The sequence below is a fragment of the Myotis yumanensis genome, unplaced genomic scaffold (genome assembly GCF_028538775.1).
Source record: "Myotis yumanensis isolate MYYU_CA2020_CCGP unplaced genomic scaffold, mMyoYum1.0.hap1 SCAF_2, whole genome shotgun sequence".
Lineage (NCBI taxonomy): Eukaryota > Metazoa > Chordata > Mammalia > Chiroptera > Vespertilionidae > Myotis > Myotis yumanensis.
Window position 1 is genome coordinate 21,142,435 of NW_027223753.1, and position 12,732 is coordinate 21,155,166.

Genomic DNA, 12,732 nt, shown 5'->3' on the forward strand with positions numbered 1-12,732 from the left:
CCATCACCACCATCTAATTCTAGAACATGTTCATCACCTCAAAAAGAAACCCATCGGCAGTCACTCCCCATTTCCTCCTCCCCAGCCCCTGGCAACCACTAATCTATTTTCCTACTCTACAGATTTGCCTCTTCTGAACGTTTTATTTTGACTTTTTATACGTTCACTTGATCGTCTCTCTGGGTAAGCCTGGTACAATGTGGGTTTTTTCCACACCACCAAGCAATTCTCTGAAATCAGCTAGGTGTCCCTACAATTTCACTCACTTCCGACACTATCTACCTGGAAATAAAGGGCTCAGTCCTACAAGACTGCTACCCCTGCCCCACTGCAGAGGCCAGTCCCCCAGTCCAGGCTGTCACCTGTGCTTCTGACTGACGGGCAATAAATCAGAGGTTCTGACAATCCCTTTCTTGGACTCAACTGATTTGCTAGAGGGGCTCACAGAACCCAGAGAAACATTTTACTTACTAGATTCCTGGTTTATTATAAAAGGATGTAACTCAGAACAGCCAGATGGAGCAGATGCATAGGGCAAGGTATGGGGGAAGGGCACGAGCTTCCATGCCCTCTCCTGTGCCACTCTCCCAGCACCTCCATGTGTTCACCTACCCGAGCTCTCCGAACCGTCTTTTTCAGGTTTTATGGAGGTTTCATTACATAGGCACAAGACAGTAAGCCACTGGCCACTGGTGAGTGAACTCAATCTCCAGCCCCTCCCCACTCCCCAGAGGTTGGGGGATGAGTGGGACACAGCAAAAGACACCTTCATCACTCTCACCACTTAGGAAACTACAAGAATTTTAGGAGCTCTGTGCCTAAATGGGGATGAAGACCGAAGAGATATTTCTTATAAATCACAATGTCATACCTGGACGTCCTGTTTCAGTATCTTGACAGTCCTGGGTCCTGCCCGTGGCTCTGAGGTCATCTACTAAGGCAATGTGTTCTGAGTAAATGAGGTTCTTGCCAAAAGCAGAGGTGTCTCCCATTTCCAGGCTGGGCTAGTCTTTGATACTTTGATAATAAGTAGGCTGAACTCTTAGAACACCAAGAGACCCAGAGAGCAGCCAATAGGAGTTACTCTACTGCCCCTTTGTTCTTCATCCAAAGCCATGTTTTACATATTACCATGCTAGGCTCAGCCCTCCATGAGACTGTTTCTGAGACTTCTTCTGTTTCAATGCCCAAGCACATCTGGACCCACTCATGCTTTTTTTTTTGTGGGGAAGGGAGATGGGGGGAGGACAAACACAGAATTTTCTGCTAGAATCAGGCATCTGCTTCCAAAGGTGGCAGGTGGCTGCCGTGAGACCCAGGTGTAACTCCGTTCCTTGTCTGAGGCAGGTGCACTGTGGAGAGCCCTCTGTGGCTTTTAAAGTGACAGCAGCTGGCACAGAGTTTGAACAGATATCTCACTGGATCCTTTCAATTATTTCATGTTCCATTTGCTGCAAGAATGTGAAATCTACTTTTCTGAGAAAGATACACAGAACTTGATGTGCCTTATTTGAGAATAATAAACAGTCATTTCTTTTCAGTTACTTGTTTGTGTTGTTTCCATCTTTTTCTAAAGAGAAAAAAGAAAAAGCATTAAATGTGTGGAGAATAATGGGCTTCAGGCCCGTGCAGGGGAATCCGACCAGAGATCCTGGAGTCCCAACTGCACTTGCATTTGCCTTCTTTGAGTGCCTACCTAAGCAATCCACTGACAGGAACCCCTCATGCCATTCTGGCTGTCCCAGAAGTCACTTTCTTGTTGGGCTCTCACAGATCCATCCTGGCCTGGGACCTCACCACAGGGACATCCTCCTCCCACCAGCTCCCCACAACCCACCTGTGCCTCCAGAAGCTCCTTCTGGCCACTCATTCACTCACTCTGGGAGGTTAACAGATCTGCTACTGCCCCACACCAAGTGGCCATCCTCTCTCACCCAAGGGCTGGTGCTCCTCTTCCCCTCCCCAGTCCACTCTACTCAGCAGCCGGATCCTGTCACTCCCATAATTCCCATTTCTCCAAGAATGAAATGTAAAGTCCTGACTAAGCTACCTCTCTGACTCCCTCTCCCCCCACTCACTCACTACCCCTGGCAGCACAGCCTCTCTACCTCTCAAACACTCCATACAAGGTACCCCTGCTGTGTTGGGAAGCATGAGACTTGGTTGGAAAGTTTGTAAGGAGGACAGTCTGATAAAACGGAAGTGTGTGGAAGGCCACCTGCCCTGTTTATTGGAATTCCAACTTAGGAGAGACTTAAGGGAGTGTTGAAGGTGGCACCTCTAATTATTCCTTAACCTTTTCAAACAAGTCTGTGTATGTGCAGATCCCTGGGTGTTTACTGGAATCCTTATGCTTAATCCCTCGGTGCCCTTGCCTAGAGGGCAATGTAAATATGAGTCTTCCCAAGATTACTCACCCTACTGATTGTATCTAAAGATAAACTTCATCTCAAACTGTAGTAAAAGCCCAGCAAGGCAGGCAATCAGGGCTGCCTGGTTGCTATAGCCAGGCCGTCCCTTAGCCCTCTCTTTCACAGCAAATGTTGTGTCGGAGTAATCCACTCATCCGTCGCCCAGGGTCTGCTAGCCAGCCCTGCCACTGCTGGGCCTGTATATACTGTCCCGTCTCTTTGGAATGATTGTCCCAGGTTACATGTGGGGCTCACTCACTTCATTCAGGTTCTCCTCAAATGTTTTCTTTAGGTGAGGTGTTCTCTGACCACCCTTTAGAAAACAGCACTTCCCAGTCTCTCTTCTGCCTGAACTGGTCTTTTCTTCCCAGCAAAGTTTTGCTCATTGTCCCCTGTGAGGCTTTTCCTCTTTAAAACTGTAACGGTCGCACTGCCATCCCAGCATTCCTTAATCCCCTTAGTACCCTTAATCCTCCCCCCATATACCACCATCTGACATACATTTTATTCAGGATTAAGCTCTTAAGGGCAGATACTTGTTTTGTTCTGTGCCCCCAGTGCCTAGATACAGATGTTCACTGCCCTACATACAGATGTCCAATAAATAACTGCTGAATGCATCTTTCAGGTCTCAGCTGGGCTATCTCTCCCTTTTCTCTTGGTTAAGTACTTATTGCTTCTCTGAACATTCATAGCATTCTGCACTTACCCACATTAAAGAGCTATTGATGACAATGCATTATAATTTTTCTCTCTACTTGCCTTCCTGCAAATCTATTCATTCCAAAAAGACAGGCGTTTCTCCTACTTGCCAGGGCCACCTGGAGCCTAGGTGTCTTGAGTAGGCTAGCCTTGGAGGGGGTGTGTCTGCAGCCTAGATCCTCTGGAGGGCAGACCAGGACTGGAAGGGGCTGTGGTCCCTGCAGGCCACCTCAGCCTTGCACCTGGGAGGAGCGCAGGTCCACAGACTAGTGAGCCGTAGGTGGGGAGTTCTGCTCCTCACTCAGCTGGGTTGACCTTGGCCTAGGAACACCAGTCAATTACAGGACGCAGAGTTAAATGTGAATTTATACAAACGACGAGTAATTTTTTAGTAAATGTATGTCCCCTGCAATATTTGGGATATTCTTAAGCTAAACCACTGTTGTTTACCTGAAATTCAACTTTAACGGGACGTCCTGCATTCCATTTGCTAAATCTGGCAACCCGACCAACCTTGCAAGTCCCTGCCTCTCTCGAGCTTCGTTTTCCCCATCTGTGGACTGGGAATATTTATTGGGACTTGCCTCGGGGACCCCTCGGGCGCAGCAACCCCCACCCCCCAAGGGGTCGTCCCTCTGCTCCCAAGAGTCATGTGCAATCGCGCTGGTCTTGCTGAGGGAATATGAGCGAGCCCCTTCCTCCAAGAGCTCAGTTTCCTCATTTCAGCATTCGAGGACGTCAGGGGTAGAAACGATACTCTTTACTGCTTCCCAGAACCTCGATCTCGGGACTTCCAGCTGCCGGAGACTCCCTCAGCCCTCGCGGCGGCGGATTTCCGGTAGCGTGACGTCACTTCCGCGTCCAGTGGCTCCTGGGTTTCGAGTCAGAAGCTCTCGCGCCCTCTGCCGGCCGGGAGGAGGCTAGGCCTTTACCAAACAGCGGAAAAGCGGAATCCCTTGGTCAAAAGACAGAGACGCAGCTCCCAGCCTCCACCAGTGGAAAACCGAACCTTCGCCGAGGGCGGGACTCCCACGGGAAGAGGGTCAGCCCACGACCCAAGTGGCGTGGGAAGGGGCGGCCTGGCCTCCGCCCGGCTAGAAAGGCCCAAAGTAACACCGGAAGTCGGCTCCTTGGCCACCAGCTACTTCCGCCCCCACTTCACACAGCAGGACACTAAAACAGAAATGGAACTTCTGTCCTTCGGTGGCTTACCTGAGCCCCTCATTGGGATGGTCACCCGGGGCTGCTGACCCGAGACCACTGGTGGCATGTCTTCCATAAGATGCAGCTGACGACCAGCAGAGTGGACGAGGAGAGAAGGGCTGGGATGATGGTCGCTGGAGTCTGCAAGCCACCACATCTGGCAAAGGGACAGAGGCGGCAGGGTAGGGGTAGAGGACTGCGTCCCTGGGGCAGGCTGTGCCCCTGTCCTCAGTAGCCATGACTCACACACATCAGGGACCCAGTTCTGGAGGGGGCATGATGCAGGGCAAGCATAGCTTGGAGGCAAAGATTGAGCGACCTGGGCAAGTGGCCAATAGTCCCCTCCCCCCTCTATCCCCTCCCCAGTGTTTGGCACTTAGAGGGTGCTTAATACATAGGAGAGAAGTGACATTAGTAACATCAGGTGTTTCACACGCCTTGTCTTATCCAACCTGGCAAGCTGTTCCTGCTGTTACCATTTATCAGATGGAGAAGCTGAAGTACAGAGGCTGGTTTGGCTGAGGTTAAAAAGCAAGGGGCAGAGACAGGACTTGAACCCAGGTCTGCATGCCGCCAGGCCTCATGCTATCCACCTGCTTCCCAACAAGCATGTCCTGAACACCCACTGCAGGTCTGGCACGTGGCCCAGCCCAGTAAGACAACACCTGGCACATGATAGTCCCCCAGTAAGTTCTAGCTGTCATGAGGTATTACAATTAATTTGATACATTTGGTCCACACAGCCACTCTGCAAGAGAAAATATTATTCCTGTTTTTCAGATGAGAAGACTGAGGCTAATGAGGTGACGTGTCTTGCCTAAGATCATTTGGCTGATAAGTGCAAGGCCAAGATTCACACCCTGGCTAACTCTCTTTCCCCCACATCAGCTAAGGTGCTTAGGTAGCAGAGAAATCCAATACTGCTGCCTCGGTTTATTCAGCCGAAGAATGGGAAGATGTCCTTGGTAAAGGAATAAACAGAGGGACCTGTAAGGACTGTCCAATGGAAAGGAGGCCAGTCTTGTCTGGGCGTGGGGGGTGGGGTGGGGCAGAGAACAGAGCTTGGACCAGTGAGGACACAAGGGGACCCATGTAAAGGAAGAACTCCCAACCCTTATATTCCAGTATGGGCTGGGCTGGGCTCCTGCCACCAGACGTTTACCCAGGGATATGGTGGGAGACTGCAAGAATCAAATTCTGAGGGTCCTGCTGCTGCTGGGAGCAAGAGGGGCTCTGGGTCTTGTTCGGCAGAACCGCCAGCTTGCTGTGCCTGTCCTCTCCGAAGAAGGGGAGGGAGGCTGAGTACTCCCGCTCTGAAACAGCCCCCGTGCTCCTAGGAGAATTCACTGGCTCCTCACTTCTGCCCTCTTGTCCCTTTTTCCATCCTTCACCCCACCCCATGCGTCAGACTCACCAGCCTCTCAGCCTTCTCTCTGGACTCCTTGCCTCCAGCTTTGCCCTGCCCCATACAAATATGACCATACCCCACTCCCCGCTTAAAACTCGTCATGGCTCCCTGCTGCTCTCAGATGGCCCTGCTTTTCTCTCCAGTGTCAGCACTCTGCCCCTCTGCCTCACATTCAACCCTCAGCCACATGACCTCATCTCCAGCCTCCTGTCCCTTGCACATGCTGTTCCCTCCTCCAGAAACACTTTGCCCAACTCTTACTCACCCTACGGGTCTCAGATTCAGCGGTACCTCCACCAGCTGGCCTCTCTTCTCTGCGTTTGTGTGACTCCCCTCTTGTCCTAACCTAGCCCACAGCACATGTGCCATGACTGCCTGGTTACTGTCAACTCCTTGATAGAGACCTGGTGTGCATCTGTTGTTGCTTATGTGAGTAAGTGATTTGGTGGGTGATTCAATGAGAGAGTGGAGAGCACAGTGGGGCAGGCTTAGAGGAGGCCCCCCCCCCCCCACAAAGGTAATGTCACCTTTCCTTCCTATGGGACTTGCCCAAAGTCAACACTTCTCTGGACTGAGCTGGGACAGGGTGGACCGAGGCTGGGCTGAACAAACACAGCCTTCCCCACTTGACAGCCCTACCCCTCTCAGTTCTGGGCTCTTGAATGCAGCTCAAGGGCTGTGTCTGATTCGCCAGCTTCTGTCTTTGGAAACTAGCCAGTGCTGCTCTGCCATGAACTTGCTATGTGACTTGGAGGAATTCGCCTCCCTTCTCTGACCTCAGTTTCTTCAACTGTAGAAAAGGAATAATGATCCCTCCACACATCACAGCGTGGTATGGGGGTGGGTGGATAAGGAGTGTGGGTTTGGGAGTCATAGCCCTGGGTTCAAATGTGAGCTCAACCACTTAATTGGGAAATTGTCTTAACTCTCCAGACTTAGTGTTCTCATCTGGAAAATGGGGACGAAGTGGTACCACCTCTCAGACCTTGTGAGGGTTAAATGAGATGACAGCTAATAATTATAATTATGTTAATAATGCCTCAAACAAGGCCTGGTGCCGTTTAATTCAACAAATCATAAGGTGTGCGGGGACTTCGAGAGAAAAGACAGCATTTGAAAACATGGCTTCAAATTGGGCTATAGAATTCCAGAGCTGGGAAGGTGCCTTAGGAACCACGTGGTATTGAGACCCCCCGCACCCCTGAGTGGAGAAGGGTCTTGTCCAAGATGACACTTAAATCCACACTATTTGACTAGTAAATTCCTGGGGCAGAGATGGCTTAGACTGGGAAGCTGGATATTTGCTTTTGGAGCCAGAAAAGTTTCAAGTGGCTCAGCCCCCTCCCTGCCACTCCTGGTTCCTACCTGCCCAGTTCCTTCCCCAGGGATCAGTATGAGGGCAAGCTGGCTGAAGAGCTGGCTGAAGTACAGGGGCAAGTGGCACTCTCCACCCCCAACTGGAGTCATAGCCCTCTCCTGCCTCACAGGCGAGACCACCTAAGCTCCCACACCTCTCCCATTCTGGGCCAAGGTTCTGGAAAGTGGCAGAAGAAAGGGGCAGGGGTCTACTTACTGCACCGGAGGCAGCAGTGGAGAAGTTGCAGGGGGACTGCGAGCCTCTCAGTGGGGCGTTGGGGCCTCAGCTCAAGGGGGTCAAGGCAGCAGGTGCTCCAGGCCTTCCCTGGGTGTTCTCTTTCTGAAAGGGAGGGGCAGAGTGAGGTCACAGCCTGGAGCAACAGGTTCCAGCCAACTGCTGCTGCAGGCTCTCCATTCAGAATGGGGGTCAGGACAGGCAGGCTGCTAGGGGGCCCTGAGGCCAAAGTACCTTATCATTCTAAATTGCTAAGAGGACATTTAACAACATGGGGAAAGGCTCACAAGGTGTTAGTGTCAAGACAACAAGGAGAACAAAAAGCTGGCACGGAACAATAGCTGTGTCCTGATTTTTGTAAATAAAGAGACTCACATGGCAAAAAAGGCTGTAAATCTTACCACCAAATCGCCAGCAGTGGTTCTCTGAACAGTGGCTAATGGGTAGTTTATATTTTGTGTCTTGACTATATTTTCCAAAATTTCTACAGTGAAGGAAATAAATTTACTTAGGAAATCAAATAAATTTACTTAGGAAATCAAAAGTTTAAATGAACAAGCATTTTTTAAAAAAATCCTCACCAGAGGCTGTTTTTATTGATTTTTAGAGAGAAAGGGAGAGGCAGAGAGAAAGAAACATCCATCATCTGCCTCCTGTATGTGTCCTGCCCAGGGATTGAACCCACAACCTTTTGGTGCATGGGATGATGCTCCAACCAACTGAACCACCTGGCCAGAGCTGAATGAACAAGCCTAAATCCCTACCAATGGAATTGCTGGTCAGAAGGCTTGTGCATTTAAACAGATCATAAACAGGAAGTTCTGTTTATGTTTGTGCAGAGCAGACATGCCCAGAAGGACTTCTGGGACCCGGATGAGGGACTCTCAGCTTGACAGTCTTACATTTATTTGAAATTTTAAAAAATAATGAGCATATGTTATAATTTTAAGAAGGCAACCATTCAGACAACTTTCCTAAGCTTTGCTGACTCCCTGGTTCTCCTTGTGCAGAATCTGGCTGGGGTGGTCAGTGGACTCACCCTGGGGCTCAGCATCCATCCCAGCATCTTTAGGGAAGAACTGTCTCTGGTCTCTGAGACCCCCCACCCCCCAACTTGGAGATGGGTGGTTTCATAATGCCAGCGTTGACACCAATCAGTAACCATTTTCTGAGGCTCTTTCTGCATCCAGCGGGCAGAGCCGGGGGCATGATCCCTGCCTCAAGAGGCTCGTGGTCTAGTGGCTGAATTCTGCTGGACCGGAACCCCTGAGACAGCTTCACCTTGAGTAGGATGTGAAGTATGAGTATGATTTCTACAGAAGAAAAAGGAGAGAAAGGGCATTCTAGGAGGGGGGGGGGGAGTGGCAGTGAGAATTACAAAAGCAGGGGTATTAAGGACCAAAATATGCTTAACACTCTTCGTTTGGGAACTGAATATGCTAACACTAGAGGTCCGGTGCATGAATTCGTGCATGGGTGGGACCTCCTCTGGGTGGCCTGTGGGGATCAGGCTGAAACCCCACAGTCCAACGCCGCCTGCAGCTCCTACCAGCCACTCCGCTCATCCCGGCCCTGCTGCACCTGCCACGGGCTCAAACCCCATCAGTCCCAAGTGGGAGAGGCTTGCCAGCTGTGAGCCCTGTGTCTGGTGCCCTCTTGAGGGGAGTGGCCTGCAGGATCGGGCTGAAACCGGCTCTCTGACATCCTCGAGGGGTCCCAGATGGCGAGAGGGCACAGGCCAGGCCAAAGGACCCCACCGGTGCACAATTGGGCCAGGGAGGGACTGTGGGAGGGCTCCAGGGCATGTCTGGCCCATCTCACTCAGTCCCGATCAGCAGCAAGCTAACCTACCGTCTGCCCCCTGGTGGTCAGTGCACATCAAAGCGCCTTAGCATATCATTAGCATATTATGCTTCGATTGGTTGAACAGTTGACTAGTCACCAGACAACCAGACACTTAGCATATTAGGCTTTTATTATACAGGATGATATGCAGTCTTTTTTTTTTTTTTGCTATCCTTTATTGAAGGGCCCCACATCTTCATGGGACCCCAGCCAAACCAGAAAGCAGACAGGCCCTCATTTATAGCAGGAGGCCTAGAAGGGGAGGGGAATGACTCATGATCCCATCACACCTCCCTGGAAACAGAAACCACCACAGCAGACCAACAAGGGCTGGGGAAGAGAACTTGCCTCACTCTAGGTTCTCTCCCCATTGCGCCCACTTGAAAAGAAAGTCAAACACTGGTTACACAGCACCCCAGCCCCGCCCACCCATAGCAGCATTGGTGGGACTCCCATCTGCAAGGGGCGGCCCCCAGGCAGCTTTCTGTGCTCTTCCTTCACTTTGGTTTGCTCCTGGCATCTTCGTTCCCTCTTCCTTCCTTCAGCCTCCAGCCCATCACCTGATCATCTAGCACCTACTCGAACCTTCTCTCTCATCTCTAGGGCTTCCCTGCCCCAAGGCTTCTGGGGAAGCAGCATCTCAGGCATCCTCTCTCCTCCCAGCAAGGGGCCCACCAGGCCCCCTCTGCCAGGACATGGACTCATACAGCTGCCCCACTCTCCTTGAGGTCAGGGGCGGAGCGCTGCCATCTCATTCGCGGGGGTGGGGGCTAAGGGGAGTGGGGAGGAGTAGTGTATGGGGGGGTAGCAGGGCCCTGGGGGCTGCTGGGGATAATAGTTGTGCTTTTTAGTCTGGAAGTGCTGAGGTTCAGGCTGTGCAGCACCCCCTCTCCGGGATCGGCCCCCTCCATCCAGGGAGATATGGAGTCTTTTCTGCCTCCACAGGAAGCGCTTGGAAACAGAAAGGCTGTGTTGTGTTGCCACAGGCCTGTGTTGGGTGTTGGTGAGGGGGAGTAAGGGCTGAAGGCCATAGACCTGTGTTGGGTGTTGGTGAGGGGGAGTGAGGCCTGAAAGCTGGGCCAAGAGTAGGATTTGGATAGGCATCGTCCCCAGGGCCACCGTCGTTTCTAGTTGGGCCGGTGCCCACAGTAACAGCTGCTGTAGGGCTGCTGTGTGGAGTCAGAAGTCCCCTCTCCCTTCCTGTCCCCCTGTAATCTTTCCCCAGCTGCTTGGTGTGGTGCCTGAAATCCCACCACTTGTCACTCTTTGGGAGTGGTTCCTGTTATAAGTGTTCATAGGCCAGAGGGGGGGGTGGCATCTCTAACCATAAGCCAGTTACCCTGAGGAACACAGGAGGGAAAGTTCTGAGGGAGGCATGGAAGGGATGGAGGAGGGCATTTCAGGAGTGAGACAGAGGAAGAGGGAGGGTGAAGGGGGACACTCCATGAGGTCGCCTCAAACTAGAACCTTAGAAATGGTGGCTGCCCCATAGCCCAGGGTCAGCCATCCCTCTTGCTGAACCATTGAGGAGTGGACACCCATAAGGGAGCCACCCAGGGTTACTGGAGAGTCAGGACGGAGCTGGGGCCCACCCAGGCTGAGCAAGGATCGCCCAGGTCTGAACACAGCCCCACGCCTGTGAGAGCACACGTTCAGCCAGTCTCTGCTTTTCTGGGGACCTCCTGGGGCTCTCACCCGCACCTCCTCCCAGCGCAGACACAGCTGCTGGGCCCCATGTCCATTCCTGTTTGTAATCTGGCAGTTTGGTCAGGGAGAGGCTTCAATGTGAGGTTGGCAGGGGGCGAGGAAGCAAGCCCGGGGAGTGAGGGGGCAAAGCCCCTTCTCTGGGAAAAAAGATTCCAACCCCCCAAGCCACCATGGCCCAGGGCTGACTCTGGTGCTGCAGCACTAGGATCCCCTTGGCCATGGTTCCCTCTGCCCTCACCTGCGACTCCCTGCAGCTCCAGCAGCTGCGCTGGCTGCTTTGTCCTTGGTGTGGCCCATGCTGGCTCTGGACTCTGTTGTCAGTAAGGGAGGTCCTGGGTGTGGGCAGGCACCAATGGGCTCTGACCCTGAGGAGGGGCTGTTGGGGTCCAGGCCAATTCTCCCTTCTCCTTGGGCAGGAGATGGAGGAGGACACCCAACTCTTGGTGCCTGGGGCTGTGGGCCCCTGGCCACTCCCCTTCTCCTTCTGCTCAGGCTCCAGGTTTTCAGGGGGTGGGAGGAGGCACCAGGATCCACAGGGGGAGATTGAAGGTTTCGTGGAAGAGTGGATGGCTGTGAGTCGGGAGACCTGGTTGGGCCTGGCTTTGCCCCGCAGGCTGGTGTCTTCCCATTTGGGTCTTGGTTTTCTTATCTGTGAAATGACAGAGTTGAGATCAGCGGTCTCTCAGCAGCCATCCTGGAGTCTGTGATGCTGACCAGCATGCTCAGCTGGGCTGTCTCCACCCTGGAGAGAATTTTCAGACTCTGTGACCCTGGAGCTGCAGTCCCCGATTCTGAGGGTACCCCCCACCTTCTTACATGGGGGTCCTTCTCCTCTGAGCACCTCCTTCCTCAGCCCTGCCCTGCCCGCTTCCAGCTGACCCTCTGTGCTCCTTTTCCTTGCCTGGGAGGGGCCCTCTCAGCTGGCCCTTCGCTCCCCCACCCCGTGTGCTGACTGGGAACCAGGAAGCCTGGGTTTTGGCCTTGGCTCTGCCTTGTGCTGTATGACCTTGAGCTAGAAACCAACCCTCTGTGGGCCTCAGAATTGGACTGGAAGGTCCATCAGGCTCCTCTGCATCCGGACTTGATCACATCCAGGCCCACAGTGTTGGGGAGTCATCAGGACCCGGCTTCCTGCCTCTAGTTCCAGCTCTTGAACGGCCCTCCCTTGTCAGACATCAGAACAGAAAGCCCTTAGGCCTTCATCTAATTCCTAGGGTGAGTGGGGAGCATTTTGCAATAGTAAGAAATAGAAGAAAACTTAAATTTTTGATAAGGCTTTTCTGTATCCAGGGTAAAAACCCCATAAAATTTCATCCAGGTAAAAGGAAACACAAAAATGAGCACATTTTGCTGTTTCTGCTCTGCTTTGCATAATTCCCTCTTCCATTCTGTGGTTCAGGATTTCCAGGGAACTAGGGAGAATCCTGGGTGTCTCCGTAAGGAGAAGTAACCATGCCTTGGTGCACAATGATGATTCAGCACCTTGGCCAGCACCCCATCCCCTCCACTTCCCCCCACTCCCCCCTCCAGCCCCCTGCATTTAAGCCTGTGACATGTCCTTTCAACTAACATCCTAGGGGCCATGACCAGAGCTCGGACCCAGACAGAGGGGAATGCTGCCCAGCTGTGAGCAGTCAGCCTCCCGGGATGGCCTCTCTGGCAGGAAGGAAGGCGGGTCCCCAGAGCCCCTGGGCCGAGCTCTGTGCTGCCAAGAGACTTTATCTCTGTTGTTTTCTGTTCCTGCTGCCACCCCAGAGAGAGGGATCCAGAGTTAATGGCCTTGTTAGGTGCTGAGCAGCCCAAACCCTGAGACTAACATTAGACTTACAGAATCCTGAACCATCAGAGCCAGGACCTTGGCTATC

General features: G+C 52.5%; 1 long non-coding RNA gene across 2 annotated transcripts in view; it reads right to left on the bottom strand.

The window, feature by feature from the left end:
* The window catches only part of LOC139003146 (uncharacterized), a 14,732-nt gene extending 8,605 nt beyond the window's left edge, over positions 1–6,127 (bottom strand). For both annotated transcript variants that reach the window (XR_011470219.1, XR_011470218.1), the window contains exons 1-3: positions 5,990–6,127; positions 4,326–4,473; positions 872–4,039 (exon numbers count right to left, since the gene is read on the bottom strand). This is a non-coding gene — a long non-coding RNA (uncharacterized lncRNA). The remainder of the gene's footprint in view (positions 1–871; positions 4,040–4,325; positions 4,474–5,989) is intronic.
* Positions 6,128–12,732: the final 6,605 nt, after the last annotated feature.